The sequence below is a fragment of the Rhineura floridana genome, chromosome 1 (genome assembly GCF_030035675.1).
Source record: "Rhineura floridana isolate rRhiFlo1 chromosome 1, rRhiFlo1.hap2, whole genome shotgun sequence".
NCBI classification, from domain to species: Eukaryota; Metazoa; Chordata; class Lepidosauria; order Squamata; family Rhineuridae; genus Rhineura; species Rhineura floridana.
The window spans coordinates 269,439,840-269,458,563 of record NC_084480.1 but is presented as its reverse complement, the minus strand read 5'-3'; positions in this window follow the sequence as shown (position 1 = coordinate 269,458,563).

Sequence of the window (18,724 nt, the reverse complement as noted above, 5' to 3'; positions counted from 1 at the left end):
GCTGCTGCCAGTCAGTGTAAGGCAACCTTGGTATAAGGCAGCTTCCTGGGCTGCTAGTATAAAGGGTATGTTAAGATGCAGGAGATTTTATGAAAATGAGCCCGTAGAAAGGTTATTTGTAGCGCTGCCAAAGAGGGAAGGTTCTAGCCAAAATCTCTGCAGGCTGAGACTGGGACCTCTGGGGAGAAAAGCTGGAATTTGAAGCAATGTCTGCTCCTTCGCATGGAGGCTCCCCTCCCTTTTGGATTTCTGAGTCCGTTTAGGCTGGAGAGGAACCAGCAACTCCTGCAGAAGCATCAGCCATTCTGTGCACTATGTGAGAAGGCAGTTAGGAGAGCCAGCTAGGCAGCCCAGCGTGTGTGGCAGTTTTTGTCCGTGGCATGCAGCGGGGCTGATGGACCCTCAGCTATGTGGTTTCACCTGTTGTTCTGGCTTGCAGAGCACATATGCAGGAGCAGCAGGACTGTGACAGCTCTGAGGAAGCAACAGCAGCTGCAAAAGAGCTGAGAATGAAGGAGGAAAATTCCGTTCTATCCCCCCCACCGCCCCTCTAGCAATCTCTGGCACAAACCCTACATTACAAGGATGTGCCGAGGAGCCAGGAGATTGACCTCACACCTATTTTAGTTCATTCATTTCCCTTTATTTTCTAGCTTCTAAAAAGGTTGCTTGCCATTTTTTATTTTTTGAACAAGGTTTGTGTGCTTTTAATAGCTGCAAGGCAGCAGAACTTCAACAGGGTACATTTTTCTCTTCACTGCATCCCCATGCCAATAGAGCAGTGACAGGATAGGACCTTTCCAGATACACTTTTTCTTTTTTACTGCAATGAATGTTGGGGGGGGCTGTTCTGCAGGCTACCTCAGGGTAGCATTTCTGTCACATTTTCCTAGCGTCTGCCCTGTTGCCCACTAACACCAGCCCTCCAGCTAGCATATCCATCATGACTGGGAATCAAATGAAGTTGTACAGATGTCATAGGCATCTTTTGGATGGTACCCATGCACCGTCGCTAGTGTTGAGTGGCAAAATGCCTCTCCTCCATTAACACACAATTTTGTGCATTTTAATGTTGATTCAATCATTTTTCTTTAGAGCAGGGGTCACCTGTGTGGTACCCGTGGGCAAACGTGTGCCCACAGAGGCCTTCTGTTGTGTCCACAAGGTACTTTTCCCGCTCCCTCAGCTGAAAGTAGGCCTAAAATAAGCATTCTATTGTAGGAAATAGAATAGGTGGTGATGTGGGCTTAGTTTCAGTGTTCAGTGTCTGTGCGGCCCTGTTTCCCTGCTTGTAAGTGGTCTTCTTATTTATCCTATGCTGCTTGAGGGGAAAACTGTATGGCAGGAGCCTCTTATACTCCTGGCTAGATATTGTCACTTGCTTTGCTCCTGGATCTGATCTGGCAGGGAGGAGTGCTTCCATGGAGGGGCTGCTCTGTATCAAGGGTGAAACAGTTAGAACCGTCACTGACATTGTCTGTAACTTTAAGAATTTGTGCTTGAGCTTGCTTTTTCCTCCTCCCTCCCATTCCTTTTTCCTTGTGTGTCATATCTTTTTTAGATTGTGAGCCTCAGGGCAGGGACTGTCTTAGGACTGGTTCTTGTAAGGCCATCTGAGAGCCTTTTTGACTAAAGGGCAGGGTATAAATGCTGTAAATAAATAAATAGTGTATCACCCTAGCCAGGCCTTATCCAGCCTGCTGCCCTCCAGATGTTTTGGACTACAGGACAGCTGGCTGGGGCTAACAGGAGTTGTAACCAAAACATCTTGGACTGCTGCACCCCAGCCAAACTAGAGTGATTGCCTTTTAAGTCAACCCTTGAAAGCCAGTGCTTTCAGTAGAAAACAATTATTGTATTGCCTTTCCTTTTATGATGTGTGGCTTCATAAACTCAGCTGCTGCCACTAAAGTAAGCCCACAGCTTTAAAACAAACAAAAAAACAAAAAAACACCCTGACTGGGTTGGGATCTCAGACATGAAACTGGCCCTGGCTGCATGAGAAACATTTCCCCAATCACAGTATCTTCCTTTGTTAAATTTAGCCCTGTCATGAAGCTCTTTCAGTCATAGGCACCTAGCACAAACATATTATATACATAATGTTAAAAAACAAATAAATGCTTTTATCAGCTATTAATAGCTTCCCTGAGAGCACTACTGAAGGGTGGGATATAAGTAAATAAAATCAATCAGTCACAGCCTTCATGAGAATACCTTCAGTATGGCCTTCATTAGAGTACATCTAAAACAGGCGCTGTCCGTATTGTCTTTTTGGTGTATGATGATGACTTCTAGCTTTCAACAAGCCTTCTGCATGGGGATACTTATCCCAGTTGGAATCTGTATTGGATAGGAAATTATTTTCATATATGTTATTGTTTTAAGTATGCAATTGTTTTACATATACATATACAATATATATATGTATATATATATGACAGTTTTGAAAGCAACAAACAGAACTTCACTCAAGCTTGCTCTGGATCCCTATAAGGATTCCGTTAATCACCTAAATATAATAAAAATCTCTGTTTGGTTAATCACAATTACGTTCATATATATATATATATATATATATATATATATATATATATATATATATATATATATATATATATATATATATATATATATATATATATAAAATAAGTAGACAGTTCCAACTAAATAAAATGACAAAGGCATATAATTTGATCATAACACTTTATATTAAAGTTGTTATGATGAATATTTATTATTTATTATTTATGATAAATGCATGTATAAGGCTTTAACCTGCTGTTTACTAATAAAGTAAGCCCCACTGAGCCCAGTGGGACATATTTCCAAGTAATCTTACCTAGAATTGTGCTGTAAATCTAAGAATCTTTACATTTACCATTTATGATAAATGCATTTCTAAATCTAATGCTTCTAATCATTATTATTTATGAAAAATTGACATTTTGACCCTTTTGTCATCATTTGGCAGAGGCGTCCTATCTCAGGAAAAACATAACCCAGCAAATTTAAATAATAGGTTAACTTCTTTTCATAGTCACAGTATATTTTCCTATGCAAATTCTTATAGTCTGCATACAAACTAAGACGTAAACCAACATGTCTCATATGAAAAACCTGTGTTCACTTGAATGGCTAAAATATATGGTTCAATGCTGTTTTGTCAAAGCATAACATTATTTCTATAAGCCATTGCATTGAAAATAGTGAAAACATTTTCAATACAAATTAGCACAATTTGCTAGCTATTTGCTTCTTTGGCACTAGGGGCTCATCCCATTTCTTAGTAGCGAGTCCCATCTATATCACTGGAGATTAATTCTGCATAAGTGTCCCGACTCAGCAACAGTATTCTGCATTTCAAAACAGTTATCTGAACACCAGGTTAGGGAAGGCAGCTGTGCAAGTGCATACTCAGCAACTGGCTTCCATGTGTGCTCTTCTTCAGATCAAAGGCAGACCTTTATTCAAGTTCACTTAAAGAAATGTCTGGCCTTGCTCTAGTATGACACAAGATAAGGAATAGTTAGTGTCACAATACAGTATTATAGTAAAGAAAGCTGCTCCTATATCCAGGGTATGGCTCATGCTTATGCTGTAAATATTATGCATTCTTTTCTAGCATAGATATCTAGAAGACATTTGGGGGGCAGCCACACTAGAGATCATTAACACTCTGGTTATCACTTTTCCACATAATTAGATGGAAGTGGAATTAAAACTGAGGTACCGTGCAGCATTTGCTACAGGACTAATTTAACAAGCTATGGCCTTCCTCATATGGACTACTTGTATTGTCTGTTCTGACTGGTTGGTCTCAGGAAGAATGTCTTTCCCATTTAGGGCTGCCAGATCAGAAGTATTCCAAACCATGAGATTTCAGGGGTGGATCCTAGTGATGTCCTAGGGGCATGCCCTGGTGATGTCAAAAGGGCCAGACCCTAGTAATGTCATTAAGCATGATACATTAAGCATCAACCACACTTGCTTGGGGCATACCTCTCAAACAAAATAATTCTCTGATTGGAAATTAAGATAGAAATCTTAGCTAAATGAAGGTGTTTCCAGGTCCAGCTGAATTGATGGGATCATTCCTTCTTACCGGCACAGAAATCCTGGGTAAGGAACATTTAATCTACTTGTTTCTGGCAAGAAGAGTTTAAGTGCTGTCAGGCCAGGCCAGTCACCAGAAGGTCGTTGTAGGAAGAAAGCCTACACTTTAGATGGGAGCATTCAGGAGTAAAGATGGATGCCCCTGAAGGCTGCAATTCTACACACTTACTAAGGGACTAAACTCAACAGGACTTACTTCTGTGTAGATATTGTTAGGATTGTGCTGTTGGTAAGGCTTGACTAGGAATCTTCTGCAACGATATCCATATCAAAGCAGAGTTGGCAACCTCCTGCCTGGAATGCCCTGCCTGCATTTTAACGTGGCTGCTCCAAATTTCTTTACAGATTTGACCCTTCACTGCAGAGAGAGGTTTGAGAAATGAGTAAGAGTTAAAAAGATTCTCTACTCTTTGCTGCCTACTCTATGGGCTGCTACAAACTCACTTTGACAGCCAACCCAATTCCAGTGAGTAATAATTGACAGAGAGAAAACACACATGGTTTGGTCTACTTTCACAGGCAATAGACTGGGAACAACAGCAATTGAAGCCACACTTCCCAGTATGTGAATTCTCTTTTACCACTGTTGTGCAAGAAAAAAACCGCCATGCAAATTACAAGTTGCATCATCAGTGGGTTTAAGGGGGTTGAGCTGACCACATGGAACCATGGTTGTTGCTTCTTTGGATGTAAAGGAATAAGGTCAGAGGAAAATGAAATGCAAATAGAAAAAGAAAAAACAGTGATTATTTACTAAATGTAATACCATACCAACCACAAGATACCTATGAGTAAGACAGCATCCCACAACCAGTCAGGGTTCCTAACCAAAACTAAACAAATCCTGGCAGCTAGTCAGCCAAGGTCACAGAAATCCCTATACAGGGCAACCTGACCCCAGGGCTGCAGTTAGTGCAGAATGCTGCAGCGCGATTGCTGACTTGAGTGAGACCCTATCAGCACATAGCATCTCTGCTTTGAAATCTGCACTGGATGCTGATTTGCTACCAGGCTAAGGTTAAGGTGTGTTTTCCATGCTACAGGTTCCATGTAGTACTTGTGCTCTTGTAAGAAATTATTCGATGTACACCGCCCAGAGAGCCTTGCTATGGGCGGTATAAAAAATTGAATTAAATAAATAAATAAATAAAATCTTTTAGTGCAGCAGTACCTATGCTTTGGAACTCCCTGCCTATTGACATTAGGCAGGCACCTTCATTGTACTCATTCTGGCACCTGCTAAAAACATTTTTGTTTAGGCAAGCCTACTCAGGCATGTATAAGCTGTTATGTTTTTTTCTGTTTTTAATTCATTGTTGGTTTTATTATTTTGAATGTTTTTAAACACATGTATGTATGTATGTATGTATGTATGTATGTATTACATTTATACCCTGCCTTCATGAAACCCAAGGCGGCTTAGATATGGTTCCCAGGAGTCACTGTGGCCCTTGGGTCTCTATCCTCTTTTATACTGAGTCAGTCCATTTGGTGCCATCTAGCTCAGTACTGCTGACATCGATTAGCATTGTTGTCCAGAATTCTAGGCAATAGTCTCTTCCAGAGATTGAATTTTGGATCTTTGCATGCCCTACCACTGAGCTGCAGTCCTGTTTTAAAAAGTATCTTTTAAAATTGTTCTTTGCATTTCACTAATGAATGCACAGCATACTAGGACAGATGGACATAATACATTTAAAGCACATGAATCCCACCACAGAATCCTGGGAATTGTAGTTTAAGGGTGGTGGGTACTATAACTGTAAGGGGGAAACAGCACTTCCCAGGATTCTTTGGGGGAAGTCATGCACTTTATATATAGGTTGGATGTGCTTTAAATGTATTATATGGATCTGCATTACTTCATAAATTTTGCCTGCATATAGATCATTTTACTTAAATTTTAAAATGGAAATAAGATACTGGGTAACCATGGGCTACACACCATCTCTCAGCCTAATCTGCCCTTGGGTTGAAAATAATACAGGGGGACCATGACCATCCTATGTATGTTTACTCAGAAGCAAATCCCAATGTATTCAAAGGGGCTTACTTAAACAGGGAAGCATGCACAGGACTGCATTTAGTGATAAGGAACTTCACTCACCCAATCCAAAATTCAGAATCATGCCAAGTTAAGCTGCTTTGCAACTGTTTTATACTTGTTTTATAGTTATTGGATTTTAAATGGCTTTATTTCTTGTTGTGAGATGCCTTGGTTCCCAACCCTACCTCACAGGGTTGTTGGAAAGGCTACACACACACACACACACACACACACACACATGAGATGTAAAAATACCTACACCCCATATAATAGTTTATTATCAAAACCAGTTGGCCATTGCAGAACATTTTTTTAAGTATTAGTTTCCTGCCAAATAAAATCAGTGACACCTAATTAATCCCTGCCTAACTGCTTAAAAGAAAAAGGACCAGAAGGGGAGAGAAAGATTTACAACACAATCCTTTTCTATGTTCACTCAAAAGTCCCACCAATTTTCAGCATAATTCTAACCACATCTACTCAAAAGTAAGTCCTACTGAATTCAATGGGGTTAGCTCCCATATATGTGGAATCAGCATTGCAGCTTTTCTCCCAGAAAATCTTCATATTGGGAAGGTTTTCAAAACAGGTTATGGATAAGACAAATAAACTGCCCTTTTCCAGTAAAATTTAAACTTGTTTGACTTCTTAATTAGAAAAGTATAACACTGCAGCATGTACACTTTTAAAAACTTCTATTCAAAAATTATTTGAAAGATAAAATGTATAATATGCCATTTTTGCAAGTAATTAAAAAAACCCTGCATGTATACTTTTATGCCTACCAAGATCCTACTGTGATCGTCTGTTGTAGTGAAATCCTATGCAAGTTTACTCAGAAGCAAGTCCCAATCCTGTACAGAGAAAGTACTCTTTATGCTGCTGAAAGGTATATATTTACTGAATTCCAGATGTGAGACAAGCAGGAAAAGGAAACTGTGAGTTTAGCTATTGCCTGGGGTCAACAAATCTTGTCAATCACAACCCTGACTTCACGTATTGGCTAAAAACCTGAAAGGGCAGGGATTAGAGCAGCCAATAGTAACAGAAGTTGCAGGGGAGGCGGCCGACATTTTGGTTTATATCTTTTGAACCAGACCACCTAGAAACTTAATTTTTTAAAAAATGAAAGCTAAGAGTCCAGAGATTAAGGTGAGTCACCTGGAGACCTGGAGAGGACCCCAGAAACTGGAGTGTCTGGGTGAAAACCAGACACCTGGTAACCCTATTCCCATTACCTGCTACCTGATTCCTTGAACTGGAGATACAAGGAATTGACCGTGGGACTTTCTGCACACAAAGTATGTGCTCAACCACTGAGCTATAGTCTCTCCCTTAGCTCAAGAGGAGGAGTAGAAAGTAAGACACAGTGCAGAGTCTGAGTAGATTTGAGTCATGAACTGCCCTTGAATCCTAGTATGTAAATGTGTTCTCCTGACAACATGTTAGCATTTGTGTGGCGGCTCAATCATTCATTGGCGATCACTCGTGGCCGAATAAGATTGTCTTCCAAGATAAGATCTTTGCTTGGAAGACGCCTGTGCATGAATTTGTTTTATGTGGGGAGATAGGTGCACGACAATCAACACACAATCTTGACAGAAAAAGGCTTTGATCCAATGGCATGGATACGACGATGATTGGAAATCTTTTATCTGCTGCAGCCTTCATCCGCCTTCACAGCCATTGTAATGTACACATTGTTATCCTCTGCCTCTTCTGCCATTGAGGACTTTCTTGGATCTTTCTTTGTCTGGTTCCTGTCCCTTGACCTTACCGCCATGGGTGATCCTGCTGGGAATACATAACTCCCGACAGCATTGCTCACAGGGTTCAGTGGAACACGCAAGCCCACTCACCTCTACAAGGTGACGATCCAGCGAGGGGAGGTGGCTCAATAAGCCCGCATTCAAAAGCACTTGATTAGGGAGGTATTTTATCCTCACAACAACCTACTGGGCTCCTACTGGGAGGAAGGGCCGGATATTTAATAATAATAATAATAATAATAATAAACAACTTTGTGAAGTAAGTTAGGGTGAGAGACAGTGACTGGCCCAAGGTCATCCAATGAGCCAAGTGGGGATTTGAACCCTGGCCTCCCAGGTCCCAGTACAACACTCTAGACATTATGCTGCCCTGGGCTTCTACTGGGAGGAAGGGCAGGATATAAATCAAATAATAAATAAATAAAATACTAAATATCACACTAGCTCTCTCATTTCAAAGACTGATTTGTTCATACAGTGACAAGCTGTTGTTTTCCAGCTGGCAAGGGAAGGGTGGAGAGCCACGGCATTATGAGGCTTGGCGGCAGATCCTGGAAGGGCGTGGGTGGCAGGCCATGCCAATTTAGGGGAACAAGGGATAGATGTATTATACCCATCCCCTGTTCCGGGCCTGCCCATAACCAGAAGATAACTGGGGGATGTAAGACTCCATCCAACCTTCGACTGCTGTTGTGTAACGCCAGGTCTGTAGTTCAGAAAACATTGCTCATCCATGATCTTATCCTGGATGAGAACGCAGACCTGGTGTGTATTACGGAAACCTGGCTGGATGAGGCCTCAGCTCCCATACTTGAGGCCATGTGCCCAGTGGGTTTCCAATACGTACAGCAGCCGAGGATTGGTAGGCGGGGAGGGGGGGTGGCAGTTATTTATCGGGAGTCCTTGGTTTTCACCAGACCTCCTCTTCACAAGACCAAGTTTGTTGATTGTATGTACTGGAGGTTGGGCCCAAAGGGCAGTTTAGGGATTCTGCTTGTGTACCGCCCACCCCGCTGCACGGCAGACTCCCTGACCGAGGTGCTCAAGGTGGTCTCGGCTGTGCGGCTGTTTACCCCGAACTTGTTGGTTTTGGGGGATTTCAACGTACATGCCGAGGCCGCTCTCACTGGAGCCCCTCAGGATTTCATTGAAACCATGACTTTGTGGGAACTGCACCTAAGTAATATGGGTCCCACCCATGTAGCCGGTCATACTATTGACCTTGTGTTTGTCTCGGGAGAGGAGGGAAGTGTTCTGAAAATGGGGACTGTTTCTTCTAGCCCTGTGTCATGGTCAGATCACTACCTGGTGAATATGGATCTCTCACTGCCGCATACCCTCTGCAGGGGACAAGGACCTATTAGGATGGTCCGCCCCAGACGCCTGATGGAACCTAAAGGATTCCTGAACGCGCTGGGTGATTTGGAGCCAACTGAAGGACACCCGGTCGAAACCCTGGTGATGGAGTGGAATAGGGAGATCACTAGGGCAATAGACCGGGTGGCACCGAAACGTCCTCTCCCCCTGAATAGAACTCAGACTGCACCCTGGTATACACCACGGTTACGCGGTCTGAGACAGGAGGTGAGACGGCTAGAACGCCGATGGCGGAAATCTCGCACTGAAGACGATCGGACACTGGTTAGAGCGGCAATAGCGGCCTACCAGTGGGCAACAAAGGCAGCAAAGAGGCAATTCTTTGCTGCCTCTATTGCGTCGGCAGAGTGTTGTCCCAGGAGGTTGTTCCAAGTGGTCCGAAGCCTGGTCGGTCCAGTTGCTCAGGAACCTATGGAACATTCAAAAGCCTCCTGTGACACATTTGCTAAACACTTTGCAGATAAAATCGAGCGCCTAAAGGGCAAGATGCTGCACGTCGTGGTTACAGGTAGTGGTCCAGAGGCGGCCAGTTGCATTCCGGTCTGCTGGGATTGGTTCCGGCCTCTTCTCTCTGATGATGTGGACAAGGTGTTCTCTACTGTGAAACCAACCACTTGCTTGCTTGATCCTTGCCCTTCATGGCTCGTTATGAGCTGTAAAGAGAGACTGGGCAAAGGGATCAAGGCAATGGTAAATGCGTCCTTGGAGGAGGGCGTAATGCCATCAGCCCTCAAGGAGGCAGTGATAAAACCTATTTTGAAAAAGCCCTCCTTGGATCCCCAAGAATTAAACAACTTTCGCCCAGTCTCTAATTTACCATTCTTGGGCAAGGTGATTGAGAGAGTGGTGGCTAAACAGTTACAGACACACTTGGAGGAAGCAGATTATTTAGATCCTTTCCAATCAGGCTTCAGGACTGGACATGGAACTGAAACAGCCTTGGTCGCTCTGGTGGATGATATGAGGAGGGCGTTGGATAGGGGAGAATACACATTCCTCATCCTCCTGGATCTCTCAGCGGCTTTCGATACTGTTGACCACAGTATCCTTTTAAATCGCCTGGAGGGATTAGGAATAGGAGGCACTGTTTTACGGTGGTTCCGTTCCTATCTCTCCGGCAGATATCAACGGGTAGCACTGGGGGATGAGGTTTCAGACCCTTGGCCTCTTAATTGTGGTGTGCCACAGGGTTCTATCCTCTCCCCCATGCTATTCAACATCTATATGAAACTGCTGGGAGCCATCATCAGGAGTTTTGGGCTGCAGTGTCACCAATATGCGGATGACACGCAGCTCTATCTCTCATTTAAATCTTCACCAGAGTTGGCTGTGGATACCTTGTCCAATTGCCTGGAGTCCGTATGTGGATGGATGGGAGAGAACAGGCTGAAGCTCAACCCCGACAAGACCGAGGTGTTGCTAGTGGGGGATAAGAGAAGGTTGGGAAATTTCGACTTGGTGCTTAATGGGGTGAGATTGCCCCTGAAGGACCAGGTCTGCAGCCTAGGGGTCATTTTAGACTCCCAGCTGTCTATGGAGGCTCAGGTTGCGGCAATGAGCCGGGCAGCTTGGTACCAACTACATCTAGTACAGAGGCTGCGACCCTACCTTCCTATACATCTGCTCCCACGGGTGATACATGCCCTGGTCTCCTCTCGATTAGACTACTGTAATGCGCTCTACGTGGGGTTACCCTTGAAGACGGTCCGGAAATTGCAGCTGGTACAGAATGCGGCAGCACGCCTGATAAAGCAGAGCCGTCGCCGGGACCATGTCACCCCAGTGTTGATGAAGCTACACTAGCTGCCAGTTGTGTACCGGGCCCAATTCAAGGTGTTGGTACTATCCTTTAAAACCCTATACGGTTTCGGCCCAGCTTATCTGAAGGAACGCCTCCAGTATCACCAAATATGCCGCCAAACAAGATCAGCCTCACAAGACCTTCTCTCGGTCCCACCGGTGAAAACAGCTAGGCTGGTGCGGACCAGAGAGAGGGCGTTTTCAATCGTGGCCCCCACCCTCTGGAACTTGCTTCCGTTTGACCTCCGACATGCCTCCTCCCTGATGGCTTTTCGCCGAGCCTTAAAGACCTGGGTATTCAGGCAGGCCTATGGGACTTCTGGGGCGGGTTAGGTTTTTATACTGTATTAATTGAAGGATGGTTTTAGATGAATTGATGTTAATATTGTGATTGGTGATTGTATATGTTTTATATTATATTTATATTGCTGTACGTCGCCCAGAGTGTCTGTTAACTCAGACAGATGGGCGACTAACAAATACAATTTAATTTAATTTATTTATTTATTTCCTTCTTCCTGCTAATTTTCTGTTCAGTGGTGTAAAGAGGGACAGAGATTATCTGCAAGTGCTACTGTTCTCATAAAACTCTGGACTGAGCCACCTATCTCCAGCTTAACAGGGAGGCCAAAAAGTAAAGGAGAAGGCAGCAACTTGAATGGGGAACAGTGAAATGCAAGGAAAGCTTCAACACAGAGCGTTTGTCACAGCAATGCTGGAGAGATGCATTCCCCTGTAGCATCTTAAATTTCAGCTGTATTAACTGACATGCTTTAAATTGTGAAAGTAACTTCAATAGTGATGGAGTTGTAAAGATGTGTGCAATGAAGCCCGGTTCTGTATCATAGAAGTGAAAATATTGCAAAACAAACCCTTTTGCCCTTGAAATGTCGCAAGGTTCTCTTCAAGTAAAACTGTTTCTCTTTTAGAAACAAATTGCTCTGTGGAATAAGAGTTAGACAAATGCTATAATGTAACTTCATCTATATGATTTTCATTTCTATTTTTCAAAAATGTATTTCATAATATGCTAGCAAGCAAACACAGTTCACACATAACATAGGATGCATTGCAAATCCACTGTTTTGTATTTTCTTGCTTCAGACATTACAAATATAAAATATTTATTTATTTTATTACATTTATATCCCACTTTTCCTCCAAGAAGCTCAAGTTGGCATACAAACATGGTTCTTCCCCTCCCAATTTTATCCTCACAACAACCCTGTGAGGCAATTTAGGCTGAGAGACAGTGACTGGCCCATGGTCATCTAGTGTGCTTCATGGCCAAGAAAGGATTTGAACCCTGGTCTCCCAGGTCCCAATCCAATATGTTAACCACTATACCACACTAATTTGTGCATGCATCTTTATGTATAGCAGCAGAGCTGGAACAACAGGCACATTGACAGCATAATCTTATACAGTTTATCCAAAAGTAAGCACCAATTAGTTTAGTGAGACTTACTCCCATGAGAGTATGTATAGGATTGCAACCTAAACCCATATGTTTGGACTTTAGTTGATTTAAGATGCAGACCTGCATGTTGACTCAGAAGTAAGCCCCATTCAGTTCACTTGAGATCTATTTCCATGTCAATGGGTCTAGGATTCCAGGCCCAGGCCCATTGTCATTAATGGGACTCTCCTGGCTGCAATTCACATGCTCTAACTTCACTGGATTCTGGCTTGCAGCCTGATTTTTATGTACATGGACCGTCAGATAACAACGCCAAGTTAATTGTCTCAAATAGATGTCAATCAGCTCAGAAGGGCACAAGAAGGGCCTATTAATAATGGAAGCTCCAAGTCAATGTATAATGCAGGCTTTTCAGATCATTACACACAGATTGGGTACTTCTGGGAATCACTTAATGAAGAGATGTTTTGTTATGAAGAGAATATTATATACAGGTTCAGAATGAGACTCTCCAACAGCTATGTCAATGTCTTAGGATAATATACATCTAGTGAAAGTCTAAAACATTGATTTTAAGAAAATGCATAAAGATCTGTAATTGTCAACAGAAATAGATTGATTTTTGTTTGGCTCTTTTGGTAATCCGTAATAGCATAAACTTGTTTTGTGCAGCATTCATGCCAGGTTAAAACTGAACGATCATCTACTTTGCATGCACCAACACTTCATTGCTTGCACTGATACTTTTAAGTCTTCTGAGGCTGAAAAAACAGGCTTTTCTACAGTTACCTGAAGACCGCAATGGTCAGAGTATTGATCTCTTCATCCCCATCTTACCTAATACTCTAGACAGGCACAAGATATAATAAGCAAGGAGTAGCCAATGTGGCACTGTCCAGAAGTTGTTGGACCTCAACTCCCATCATCCCTGACCACTGGCCAGGCTGGCTGGAGCTGATGGGACTTGTAGTCCAAAACATGTGGAGGGCAGCATGTTGGCTGCACCTATATTAGACAAGAAGAGCACTCAGATCATAGCAGCAAAGATGAATGATGATGGATGTACTGCCTTCAAGCTGATTTCAACTTACGGCGACCCTATGAATAGGGTTTTCATGGTAAGTGGTATTCAGATGTGGTATACCAAGCCTTACTCTGGGGCTGAGAGGCAGTGACTGGCCCAAGGTCACCCAGTGAGTTTCATGGCTGTGTGGGGATTCGAACCCTGGTCTCCCAGGTCGTAGTCCAACACCTTAACCACTATGCCACGCTGGCTCTCCAGCAGCAAAGAATGGGGAGCCTAACTGATTCCACCCACATACCTCAGCCTCAGCAGTTTTCTAGGTCCAGGTTGAAAGGTTGGTGGCCGATGATAGCTGGCACCATCTGCTATGGCTCACTGCCAGTGGCCTCCAGTCCAGCTAATGTTTGCAATGTGCTCTTCACTTCTATATTCTAAAATGTTTTGCCATGCATCAAAAAAATAAACAAGAGAGCTGGTGAATGGTAACTCTAAAGTTGAGAGGCACTTACACTGAGCTTGGTTCAAAATCTGTTCATATGAGAAGCCATCACTTTGATGTGAGTACTGGCAGGATTACAGAGATTTCTTTTTACTTAGACAAACAAACAAGCCTGGATTGCATCATACCCCTATAGGTAAATAGAAAGCTGCCTTATACCAAGTCAGACAATTGATCTGTCTACCTCAGTATTGTCTACACTGGCAGGAAGCAATTTTCCAGGGCTTCAAGCAGGAGTGTTTCCAAGCCCTGTCTGAAGATGCCAGGGATTGAATCTAGGACCTTCTGCACTCAGAGTGTAAGCTCTATCAATGACCTATGGCCCTTAATAGACTTAAGAGTGCAATCCTAAATGGGGTGGGAGTGTGTGCTGGCTTGAGCTGGTGAAGGCAGGAGGTCTGTGCTGAAGAATTTTTTTGCTGTGCAGAGATCCCTTTTTCCAGCTGGCAAGGAAAGTGGAGGTTTTAAATATTGTGTTGTTGTTTTTAATATTCACCCATTGATTCCAATGGGGGAAAGCTAGTTACACCAACTCCAGGCCAGCTCCCCCCCTGCCCTGCCCAAGGAAAGCCCTCTTTCAGGACCTAACACTGTCGACTGCTGGCAACAGGCCTGCCAGCAATGCCTGTAGACCTACTGTACCTCTTCACTGGACATGCTCCTTTCCTGGCAAAGCTCTTCTCTGCTGATGGAGAGGCACCTGTTTACAGTTACAGACACACTTGGAGGAAGCAGATTACTTAGATCCATTCCAATCGGGCTTCAGGACTGGTCATGGAACTGAAACAGCCTTGGTTGCTCTGGTGGATGATTTGAGGAGGGCGTTGGATAGGGGTGAATGCTCATTCCTCGTCCTCCTTGATCTCTCAGCGGCTTTTGATACCGTCGACCACGGTATCCTCCTGGGCCGCCTGGAGGGAATGGGAATTGGAGGCACTGTTCTACGGTGGTTCCGTTCCTATCTCTCTGACAGGCACCAACGGGTGACATTGGCACAGGAGGTTTCGGACCCTTGGCCTCTTAATTGTGGTGTGCCACAGGGCTCTATCCTCTCTCCCATGCTATTTAACATCTATGTAAAGCCGCTGGGAGCTATCATCAGGAGATTTGGGTTGCAGTGCCACCAATATGCGGATGACACTCAGCTCTATCTGTCGTTTAAGTCCTCACCGGAGTTGGCTGTGGATACCATTTCCAAGTGCCTGGAGTCCGTAAGTGAATGGATGGGAGGAAACAGGCTGAAACTGAACCCCGATAAGACCGAGATACTGCTTGTGGGAGACAAGAGAAGATTGGAAGATATCGACCTGGTGTTGAATGGGGTAAGATTGCCCCTAAAGGACCAGGTCCGCAGCCTCGGGGTTGTTCTTGACTCCAAGCTGTCCATGGAGGCTCAGGTGTTAGCAGTGAGCCGGGCAGCTTGGTATCAGTTACACCTGATACAGAGGCTGCGACCCTATCTTCTGGTTCATCTGCTCCCGCGAGTAGTGCATGCCCTGGTCTCCTCTCACTTAGACTACTGTAATGCGCTCTACGTTGGGCTACCCATGAAGACGGTTCAGAAATTACAACTGGTACAAAATGCGGCCGCACGGCTGATTAAAAATGGCCGCCGCCGGGATCACATCACTCCAGTGTTAGAAGACCTACACTGGTTACCAGTTGTCTACCAAGCCCAATTCAAGGTGTTGGTGTTAACCTTTAAAGCCCTACACAGTTTCGGTCCAGTTTATCTAAAGGAGCGCCTCCAGCATCACCAAATGTGCCGCCTTACAAGATCAGCCTCACAAGACCTTCTCTCGGTCCCACCAGTGAAAACAACCAGGCTGGTGCGGACTAGAGAGAGGGCATTCTCGATTGTGGCCCCCACCCTCTGGAACTCTCTCCCATATGATCTTCGCCATGCCCCCTCCTTGGTAGGCTTTCGCCAAGGATTAAAAACGTGGCTATTTCAGCGGGCATACAGGATCCCTAGCAAATTTTAGTATATAACGTACAGATGTGGGTGGGTTGATTAGTTGAAGACTGTATTTATATGTCGTATTCATATTGTATTTATTTGCTGTATCTTATTTTAATTTATGTGCGCCACCTAGAGTGGCCGTTCACTCGGCCAGATAGGCGGCATAAAAACAATTTATTATTATTATTATTATTATTATTATTATTATTATTATTCCTAAACCAGTTGGAGGAACCCCAGCACACTTCAGCAAAACTGAAACAATAATGATCACTTTATTAATTTATTTCTTGTGCACCTTGTGCTAGTTTCCTCTCATGATCATCTTAATAAATCTGCAGAATATCAGGGCCACTTCAATCTTTATTTTATTATGGGGAGTGTATCTTTAAGATAATTTTAGTGTACACCTAGAAAAAGTAAGAGTGTTAAAGTGACAAATGTGTGTTTGCAAACACATGACTTACATGGGTCCACTCATCAACCAGTTGTGGTTGACCCAATCGCCTGGTTGTGTATACACTCTGTAGCAGGTTGCATCTGCATAATGATTGGATGATTCATAGGGTCGCCATAAGTCATAATTGACTTGAAGGCACATAACACACACAGGAGTGACCGTATAACCATTTGATAACATATGTGTCACATATGTTACATTTGTATCACAACACTTACATTTGTATCACAACACTTACATTTTAGGTGTCCCATCTTGGCATGGTAAATTAAAATATATTCAGTAGATAAATTTGTCTGACCCATAAGATTTAAATGGAAGGTGAATGGGGAAAAATGAGAAACCAAAGGTTAAGGCTGGATATTTATTTATCTTTACTTATCAATGATTATTTATCAATAGGTTATCAGCTGAGGTTATTAGATATATTTGTTTGTTTTTACCAAAAAGGTAATTAGGAAATTAACTCCTCTTACCAAAGCTGAAACAAGAAAATGCTTCAAGGCATGTTGTAAAGGCTATCTTAAGAAAATAGAGGGGGTGGATTAGAAGTACCAGTAGCTATTTCCATCCTCATTTCTGAGTCTCTATATAGACACTAGAATGGGGATTACTCATTAATTAGTCTGCAACCATACAAATGCTGACTGAGAGAAAATTAAATTAAGTGAAATGGCTGACACTGCAAAGACTTGGGGGCTAAGGGTAGGTCTGGATTTTGTAAATGGGTTTCTCGTAAAAATCCACAGAGAGAATTCAAATTAAAAACAATTCAAAATGTATGTCAAACAATTGATGGGGGAATTAAGACAATGGAAACATTTGCTTCCAGCTGCCCAGAGCCACATGGGCATGTCTTTGGCATGGAGCTGGAGTCGGACAGTGAGTGGGTGGGCGGCCCCACAGTTCTGGATCTCAGCATTACATTGAAGCAAAGCTATGAGATCTCTTTTTGAGTGAGACCATATAGCATTGGCAGGAAAGCCACATTATTATGTAAAAATGTGCACATGAATCCTGTATTTGGAGTAACCTCTTCATCACCACAGCCTATTTTCCTTAGAAAAGTGCTTAATTCACAGTAGAAACCAATTTCCTGATAACTAGTAAAAGCATGGCACGTTCTGAGATTCCTACATTTGGGGATGGGGAGAAATTAAATTTAGTTTGCAAGTAAAGGGGAACTTGCATAATTCACACTTCCTGAAACAATACACAGACACAGACATCTTTTCGAATTTGCACTTTTCCAAATTTTACTGTGTGGTTCTCTAGCCAAATATGGTTTACAAAAATCCATATACTAGGGTACAGTGTGCATTTAGTGAAAATAACCAATAAATAACTAATAAAGTATAAATGCATATATTAGTGAAAGTAGCCAATAAAATATATGGGGAAATTGCTTTGCAAAAATGTGTATATTAAGGAAAATTGCATGCAAAACTATATATTAGGAGAAATTTGCATGAAAATGTTGACAAATTTTCATGAGAACTTTTTTTAAAATGCAAGTTGATGTTGAAATGCAGACAAATAAACTTAAGACTGGAAAAGTGAGAATCTGAGAAAAACCAGAATTAACAAATTTCCCCATCAATACCTAGAGTGCACTAAAATTCAAATGTCTGAAATTTGCTGAAGTTACTGCAGATTCCAAAATATGATACCAATGTTGTGTTCCATGTTATGCTTTTAACAACTTTTGCTTCAGACAGAAGGCCAAAGTGTTAAGAGGTATTGAGTGTTTCATTCTACACTGACAATTTTATTAGGAGCATAGAAGCTGCCTTATCCTGAGTCAGACAATTGGTCCATCTAGCTTGGGATTCCCCACAGTCTACACAGACTGGCAGCAGCTCTTCAGGGCTTCAGAGTGAAGCCTTTCCCAGCCCTCCCAAGATATGACAGGGGTTGAACCTGATACCTTTTGCATGGATAGTATGTACTCTATCATTGTGATGTGGTCCTTCCTTAACTAAATAATCAGAACCATCTTTAAAATTAGCAACAGACAAAGTGAAACAGAAGAAGAGGAACAAGTTTTATACAATTTGTATGGATGTGCATATCAAAGTCCAGGAACAAAATTCTAAATTGCAAGTGTTTATGTAAAGATATATTAGATCACAGCCAAGTTGTATATGTCTACTTGGAAGTAAGTAAGAATGGGACTTATTTCCAAGGAAGGATGCATAGGATTGAGTCTTAACAAATGTATACGAGCTAAATTGCTAAAATAAAAATAA